Source organism: Hyaena hyaena, unplaced genomic scaffold (assembly GCF_003009895.1).
Source record: "Hyaena hyaena isolate Hyena2069 unplaced genomic scaffold, ASM300989v1 scaffold_149, whole genome shotgun sequence".
Classification (NCBI taxonomy): Eukaryota; Metazoa; Chordata; class Mammalia; order Carnivora; family Hyaenidae; genus Hyaena; species Hyaena hyaena.
In genome coordinates, this window is record NW_024080781.1 from 2,568,602 (window position 1) to 2,578,062 (window position 9,461).

Here is a 9,461-nt window from a genome sequence, read left to right on the forward strand (position 1 = left end):
AATAGAACTGTGAATTTTAATAGCTCATGAAATATGGAAAACGGGCCATCAGTGACTATACAAAGACACATTGGTTTCAGAACTGATTTGAGATAGAAATTCATTCAGTTTTCAGCTCAAATTAACAGACTTTTATGTGATATAGCAGTTAAAATCAATTTAAGAGCTTCCTAAAATACCATTTACAGCAAATACGCAGACGTCTTCTTATTTAAAACCTGGAACACTGACAGACTCTAGCAGATTGGGTCTCACAGGCATTGAAACTGTGGGAACATGCACAGTAGCAGTAGGTCTGCTTTTCATTTTCTAGATTCTCAATGATTTAATCATGAATATGAAGCAGTTTTGTGCTTAGTTGAATCTATTGGTTAAGATAAAGCTTTGCATTAACTGGAGATTTCAGTTAACTATTCTGTTCCTACTTTAATTAAAAATCTAATTTGTCTTGATTATTACCATATCTGCCAAATATTTCTCAAAATGAGGAATATAATAAAAAGGGACAAGTCAGCAGATAATGTTGTTACATTTTAGGAATTTAAGGTTATTTAACCACAAGATAGATTTTTTTTAAAAACCAGATTTCAACATTAGTTACTTCAAAGAATTAAGCAAGCATTCAATATGAATGTATTTATTTTTGAAACAAAGAAACAGCCTGGTTCCTTCATGTGCTTTTTAATTGTATGCCTTTGGTCTGATGACAGAAAAGGAAATATCATGAGGCATAATTTTGAACTGCATCCCACTTACAGCAGCATGCTCTAAAGCTGTGTTTTATTAAGAGTATTTCATAGAACATTAGCCTGAAGAGATGCTTATATGAAAAAGTTTTTGTGACTAAATGTGCTTGGGAAACTGCTCATATTGTAATCTTAGAAATTCTCAGTATGCATTCACCCTGAACTTTTAACAAGTTCCCAGGTGATGCTCATGTTGCTCATACATGGACCATAATTTGAGGACCACTGTCTATAGGCTGTCCTACCAGAAAGGGACTAGACTCCTAAAAACTCCATGGAAACAGTCACCAATTAAGTACCTAAGATGAGCATATCTGGTAGAGTGCAGAGGTGGTAGATCAGCACAAAGGCTACTACAGTTGCTATCTATAGCATCAGACCTCATTACTTCCATACTGCTAAAGGAAAGTCTATTTTTCTCCATTCATAAATACCAAGTGACAAAATTGAAGAAAGTTTTCATTCTGTCAGCGGCCATATTCTCAAGGTTTGGGTCCTAGTCCTCAGGGGAGAGGCAAGTTGTTTTCAAACCAAGAAATTCTGAGGTGGAAAAATAGAGTTAGAGGCCTCGCTTTCTTTACTTCATGCTTTCATCAGCTCCTGGCTGATGTCCCATAGCCATAGTCCAAGTCTCTTGCTCAGCCTGATATCCAGTCCTGCTAAATGGTACATCTCACTTAGTTTTATAGAAATACTAGGACATAGGAATTTCCACCCTATAACCACCAAAGAGATGCATATAATCAGATTGTACATAAAATAAAGAGAATATTAAAGGAAATGTCATCAAAAGTTGAAGGCAAGGAGAGGTCTAAAATGTTATCCCTTCGCTGTGAAATTAGATAGCTATCAAAGTATTATAGGGTGGCCGCCAGAGCACTTGAGAGACCAGAGTCATTTGATAATTCAGATTATAAATTTAAGACATCATTTTTCCAAAGGTAGGTATCACTCACATAATTTAAACATTAAATACATGACCTCATTTACTATTGGCATATATTATCCAAATAGAAGATTGAATTTAATATGCATTTCTGCTGATAATATAAGCAGATGTGTTTCCCATAACCAATATTTCCTATAGAATATGAGTTAACCAAAGTGGTTGAACAATTATTTCCTGCATGCAATACAGGTAATATGGTTTTCCAAGCATGTAGGTATTGTTTTTGCTTTCTTTTTCCTATTTAGTATGGTAACTATCCTTTAGCATTACTGACGGTAATATTAGCAGCTATAATCTCAGCTTCTCCATGTTGAAATGGTACAAGTTGCTAAAGAAATAAGATATAGTGTCCAATCGTGGGTTTATACAGAGAGGTAAGTGTTAATTTGACTGATTCATTGCAAATAGGACTCTCAGAATGAGTCAACTTTTGCATTAAAATCCATAGAACTTTACACAAATAAATCTTCATTTTATTTTATGATAATTTAATGAATAGGGAGAATTTTACTTTTTTCCTCCTGACTTTTATGTGTTTTATTTCTTTTTACTTTCTTGCTACAATGGCTAGAACCTCCAATAAAATGTTGAATAGAAGTAGTAGAAGTGGACAATATTGCATTTTTCTTGAACTCAAGGAGGAATAATTCAGTCTTTCGTCACTAAGTTCAGTATTAGCTTTGGGGTTTTTTGTCAGAGGTGATTTATCACATTGAGAATGTTTTCTACTATTCTTAGTTATTATGTATTGGTGTTGCACTTTACCAAACATTTTTATCCATTAAAATTGCCCTATGGTATTCCTCCTTTTATTTCCAGTTAGTTTTCTGAATTACATTTATTCATTTTCAAATAGTAAGCCAACCTTAAATTTCTGGAATAAATGCAACGTGGGTTCATGATTCCTTTTACATATTATTAGATTTGATACACTAAATATTGTGTCAAATATATATTTGTAAAGTAATATTGTATTTTTTATGTTACTGAGGGATATTTGTTCATATTCTTAATGGCTTCTTGTGGTTTTCTTGAAGTAAACTTTACATTTGGTGAAATGAACAGATTTTAAGACCATATTTAAATGAGTATTGATGTATGAATATACCCATGTAGCCTATATGACAATAAAGATTTAGAACACTTCTGTAACCTCATAATATTTACTTATGCTCCTATACAATTAATTTCTACTCCCCATAGTCAAAGACTCTCAAAACCTATTTCTATTAAGCTAGATTTGTTGCCATTTTTTGATCTTCATATAAATAATATAGCATTCTTATGGACCTGGCTTCTTTTGCCCAATGTATGACATCTATCCATGTTGTTACATACATCATAAGTTCACTCATTTTTATGGCTGAGTAGTATTTTATTGAATTAATATGTCACAATGCTTTTTTTTTAATTTTTAAAAAAGGTTTTATTTATTTATTTTATTCTTTGAAATTTATTGTTTAATTTATATCCAAGTTAGTTAGCATATGTTGCAACAGTGATTAAAGGAGTGGATTCCTTAATGTCTCTTACCCATTTAGACCATCCGCCTCCCACAACCCCTCCAGCAACCCTCTGTCTTTTCTCTATATTTAAGAGTCTTTTATGTTTTATCCCCCTCACTGTTTTTATATTATTTTTGTTTTCCTTCCCTTATGTTCGTCTGTTTTATATCTTAAATTTCCCAAATGAGTGAAGTCATATGATATTTATCTGCCTCTGTCTGATTAATTTCACTTAGCATAGTACCCTCCAATTCCATCCATGTAGCTGCAAATGGCAAGATTTCATTCTATTTGATTGCCTATTAATACTCCATTGTGTATATATGCCACATCTTCTTTATGGAAATTTGGGCTCTTTCCTTACTTTGACCATGCTGATAGTGCTGCTGTAAACATTGGGGTGCAGGTGTCCCTTCAAAACAGCACATCTGTATCCCTTGGATATATACCTAAGTAGTGCAATTGCTGGGTCTATTTTTAATTTTTTTGAGGAACCTCCATACTGTTTTCCAGAGTGGCTGCACCAGTTTGCATTCCTACCAGCAGTGCAAAAGAGATTCTCTTTCTCCACATCCTTGTCAACATCTGTTGTTGCCTGAATTTTTAATGTTAGCCATTCTAACAGGTGTGAGGTAGTATCTCATTGTGGTTTTTTGGTTTGTATTTCACTGATGATGAGTGATGTTCAGCATTTTTCATGTGTCAGTTGTCCATCTGGATGTCTTCTTTGGAGAAGTGTCTATTCATGTCTTTTGTCCATTTCTTCATTGGATTATTTGATTTTGGGTGTTGAGTTTGATAAGTTCTTTATAGATTTTATATACTAGCTCCTTAATTTGATATGTCATTTGCAAATATCTTTTCCCATTACATCGGTTGCCTTTTAGTTTTGCTGATTGTTTCCTTCACCGTGCAGAGGCTTTTTATTTTGATGAGGTATCAATAGTTCATTTTAGTTTCCCTTGCCTCTGGAGATGTGTTGAGTAAGAAGTTGCTGCGGCCAACATCAAAGAGGTTTTTGCCTGGTTTCTTCTCTAGGATTTTGAGGCTTCCTGTCTTACATTTAGGTCTTTTCATCCATTTTGAGTTTATTTTTGTGTATGGTGTAAGAAAGTGGTCCAAGCTCATTTATCTGCATGTCAGTGTCCAGTTTTCCCAGCACCATTAACTGAAGAGACTGTCTTTATTCCATTAGATAGTCTTTCCTGCTTTATCAAAGATTAGTTGGCCATACATTTGTGAGTCCATCTCTGGGTTCTCTATTCTGTTTCATTGATCTGAGTGTCTGTTTTTGTGCCGTACCATACCGTCTTGATGATTACAGCTTTGTAATATATCTTGAAGTTCGGGATTGTGATGCCTCCAGCTTAGGTTTTCTTTTTCAAGATGGCTTTGTCTATTTGGGGTCTTTTCTGGCTCAATGCAAATTTTAGGATTGTTTCTTCTAGCTCTATGAAGAATCCTGTTGTTATTTTGATAGGCATTGCATGGAACATGTAGATTGTTTTGGGTAGTATCGACATTTTAACAATGTTTGTTCTTCCAATCCAGGAGCATGGAATATTTTTCCATTTTTTTGTGTGTCACCATACTTTTTAAATCTTATATCTCGGTGGACATGTGTATCATTTTTAGTTTGATGCTATTGTCTATAAAGGTGACATACATTTTTATGTTAAGTCTTCTGTGGATAAATTGTTTCATTCTAAATAATTACTTTTTTAAACGTTTATTTATTATTGAGAGAAAGAAAGAGACAGAGTTCAAGTGGGGGAGGTGCAGAGAGAGAGGGAGACACAGAATCCAAAGCAGAGTGCAGGCTCCAAGTTGTCAGCACAGAGCCCAATGCAGGACTCGAATCCACAGACCATGAGATAATTATCTGAGCTGAAATCAGCTGCTTAACCAAATGAGCCATACAGACACCCCTCATTCTAAATACTTAGAAGAGAATTTCTGAATCATAGGTTAGGTATATGTTTAACTTCGTAAGAAAATATCAAAAGGGACAGATGGAGATCAATTCTGCCAAAGAAAATTAAAAGATTCCGATGAAAGTTAACCTGTCATCTATAGAGGTGTGTTAAACTGGAAGGATTGGAAAAATATAGCCCATGTACTAACTGATATTATATCTATTTTTGGATGGCGTTGAGTTGAGAATGTTTTTTACCTGTTAAAATATAAAATGTAAAAGGACTATTAATTAGGCTTTTGGCAAAAAGAATTGCTTAGTTTTGTTCATTGGATACCATGAGGGTTTTACCATGTGAAAGGGCATAAACATTTACCCTGTGGCTCTTAGAGAAAAAAAATGCTGACCCCTAGGCCTAGCTGCAGTAGCAGTACAAGTGAGTATATAAAGAATGTTTTAATAATGATTATATAGATTGTCCAAGATAAACAATACAGTTCTGAAGCAAAGAAATATATTATTGGAATTAGATATACTGATACAGAAATAATAAATGAAAATTTTTTTTCCAAAGGTCTTTCTGAAATACCCCAAGGACAGCTAGATGGACTACCATCACCAAGTATCCCATAATTATTAACAATTATTGAAAGTTAAACATTATAGAAAACGATAAATAAAAATAATTAGAAAGAAGACAATGAAACAGGGAGAATATACCCAATAAAAAATAGTACAGTCAAGGTAACTGGGAAAGAAAATAAAGGAGCATTTAGACAAATAATGATGACAATCAAGAAGAGAGTGGAAGATGAGGATTCCTTAGAATAAAAATAATCAAATGGAAAACAATTCAAACAATTGGAATAAGGCAGCCCCCCCCCCCCCCAGGTGGTAGCCATGTCAGGGGACATTTGTAACTTTACCATAGTGACCATTTGTACCTAAACACTTAACTATATTAAATAAATTCCCAAGTGTAGTGGATCAATAGATACAATATGTCAAGTAATCCTAATTATAGGTGAATTTAGTCATCGGGAAAATTTTCATAAACACAAGAGAAAAAGATTGGGAGAATCTTTAAAAAAAAAAAAAGAGCATCTAATACATTTACTAGATTGAATCAAGGTCATTAACAACCTGGTAATAGTATATTATCTGTGTAAATGTTAATAATTTTAATAAGGATTTACTATAATATATGATACAAATGTATATACATACATACATAGATGATTTCATGATTATGAGAAAAATAATTTTGCAAAATAGAGAATAGCATTTTCAAATGCTCTTATGACAAGAAAAAGTATAATATGCTGAAGTCTCAATTTTTTTTATAAATGATAATGGAAATAGCCAGCCCAAAGATAAAAAGCAAGTTTGAAGTTGTGCCATCTGTTTATTATTGTAAGAATAATTTCTTGCTTGGGGTTCTGATATAAAACAGCAAGAAAATCCCAAGGTTTTAAATGGATACAAAGAGATGAAAGAATAATACACAAAGTCAAGTATATGTTACAATTTCCTATGCCTGTGATCCCTACACCAAAGTATTCTGACTTTAAATTAGAGTAACCTTAAATAACTGTACTCCTGGTCCTTGCAGCTGAGACCATAAGGATTCAGATTTGAATCATATTAGCCAATTAGATTTGGAATCAGAAAGGTTGCTGACTCAACAGCTTGATACTCTTCGTTAGAAAAATTAGGATAGGCCATTTATAATGCCTAAAAAGGCCCTGAGTTCTTAACTAGCTCTACCTCTGTTAACCTTAGAACTCAGGTACCAATCACATAATAGTTCAAATTAGCCCCAAAACAAATATAAGAACTGGCTTAGTAGAGCACTCATGGAAAATGGAAAGGGGACATCTTAGAATGAGACAAATCCAACACTTCAGGTGTCACCTTTACATGAAGAGATTGCTACTGTTGAAATATACTTGGCTAAATTCAGATTAGATCTGAAAGCTTCACCCTGCTCTGAGCTCACAAAGGACTAAGACAAAGAATCTAGTTCTTAGATAGAGGGGCTTTCTTTACAGCTGAAAGAACAATGGCAAGCCGGTTCCTTCATTTATGGATAAAAAACAAAAGAATTCTGATAGGTAATTAGATTTGAAAATAAATTATAAATTATTACTGTTTTTGCAATGAGGCCAAAATTTTAAAACACAATAGAAACAGATACTTCTTATAGAAATTTAACCCAGTACCAAAAATTTAAGGTGATTGCATTGAACCTATGTCATATGTGTGAAGAAGCTTGCAGGTACTTCTTCAGAAGTAGTGATAGTTTACCTCTCCTATAGGATTAATGCTGATACCACAATAAGTGAACAAGTAAATAAGAGACTTACTCTCTAGAAAACAATTTGATGGGCAGATCAAAAAAATTAATTTCAAGAGATATGGGGTAACCCAAATGAGAAAATTTGAAAATTTCACCTCTTAAGCATTTCCACTGAAATCAGAATCACTGAGTGATGGACTGGGCTCATAAAATGCAGACAAAGAAAAGCTAAATATAAAGAAAATACTAGAAATTTCATGGTGTATTAATCAAGTCAATGAGACAACAGAATAGAAGCAAAACTTATGCAAATAGACATTTTGTAACCATGCTCTATGATAAAAATCTCTGAGATAACTTCAAAACAAAGACCACCCCCTGCAAGAAAAGTAAAATCTGGGTTAAGACAAAAGAGAATACTTAATTTCAGGAGAAATTATAGGTAACAGTCATCCTAACGTTAATTGTGTCAAAATAGAAAAAAGCAATCTGATCCAAATAAAAATCCTGTTACTTTTGTTTTGAAAATTTGTGAAGATATATAAAAATATTAATTATTGTCCTACCCTTACTAATATTTTCTACTCTAAGGTATGTGTTTTTTCACTACCTATAGTGACTTTTATGACTGTTACTAGCCCTTATACTCTTACTGTTATTTATACCCTCTGGTTACCAAATCAGTTTTCAAAATACACATTATAGAAATTCAGAAGAAAAATGTGTATTTCTGCAGAAAATGCCAATTTTAAGATTATCTGATGGCATTCTTTTTGGGTGATTTATCCAATTTATCAAGAGAGAGAAAGATGTACTACTGATTCACTGCAAGGACTGTTAGTTGATTATTAGTAGTTGGACCATAGTATTGTTCTAAGGATGGCCATTTGAAAGACAATGTCCCCTCCAACCCTAGCTGTTGGATGCAAATATAAGAATCCCTAAGAATGATCTCCATTATAATCTGCAATTATAGTAAAAGGGCCACACTCACAGTCTTAAAAGAACTCTAGAGAAGTATCCACTATTGCTGCTTTGATAAAAAATCTGTGGCTTAATAGGTAGGGAAGATTTTTAAAAAGATATTTTTTTAGATGACTATAAATCATAACATAGAAGACAGATAAGAAAATAGGATATAGGGTGAGACAAGCTTGACATGGATTGTGTTTTATAAACAGTCTTGAAAAGAACGTTCAAAGAATGATTCTTTGTGTGTATAATTACATTGTCATATAAGACTCCAACTTAGCTGTCTAGAGAGAGACTGACAAAGTAATGGGCCAAATGGCAGAGAACTGTGGGTGTCTTTTATGACCTGAGGGTCTCAGTCATACAGTTGCTAAGAAGATTTTGTCCACAATCTCAATGAGTTTGGGAGTGGATCCTTACCTGTTTGAGCTTTGAGATGGCCCAGCCAACAACTTGATCACAATCTGTGAGAAGACCTGAAACAGAAGATGCAGCTAAATCATGCCTAGACTCCTGCCCATGGAAACAGTGATATAATAAATGTATTGTTTTAAATTGCTAAGTTTGTGGCAATTTGTTATATAGCAGTAGGAAAATGCATCTTATCTTCATGAACTACCTCATCTGAAAAGAAAAGAATCTGCCTACCCTGTGCTTAAGATTTAAACAACCTGACAACTGTAAACGTGTTTATATAATACATAACTTTAAACAAGTGGAATCTGTTGCACATATGCTTGTTCACTAGGAGAGTGGGATATAGATAAGAAAGACGCTTCTTGTTTACTAGAAATGTGAAGGTCCTGCTAAAAACAATAACCTTAAACGAATACAGTATTAGGCATGCTGAAAACATCCAGGACCCCAAAGAGCATAAATCTCAGAGTGTCACTGCCACACCAACAACCAGGCAGCAAGTTCACTGTATATCTGGTGGGAAAAGTCAAGTGGACTGTGAAGTGTTTTACTGTCGCCATAAGGTAATTCCAATCTCTTTGCATATTGAGCAAAGAGATCTTCAACCAAGAGCAAGTAGATAATGCAACTGATAACTGATGGTGGCTAAAGCAGAGAG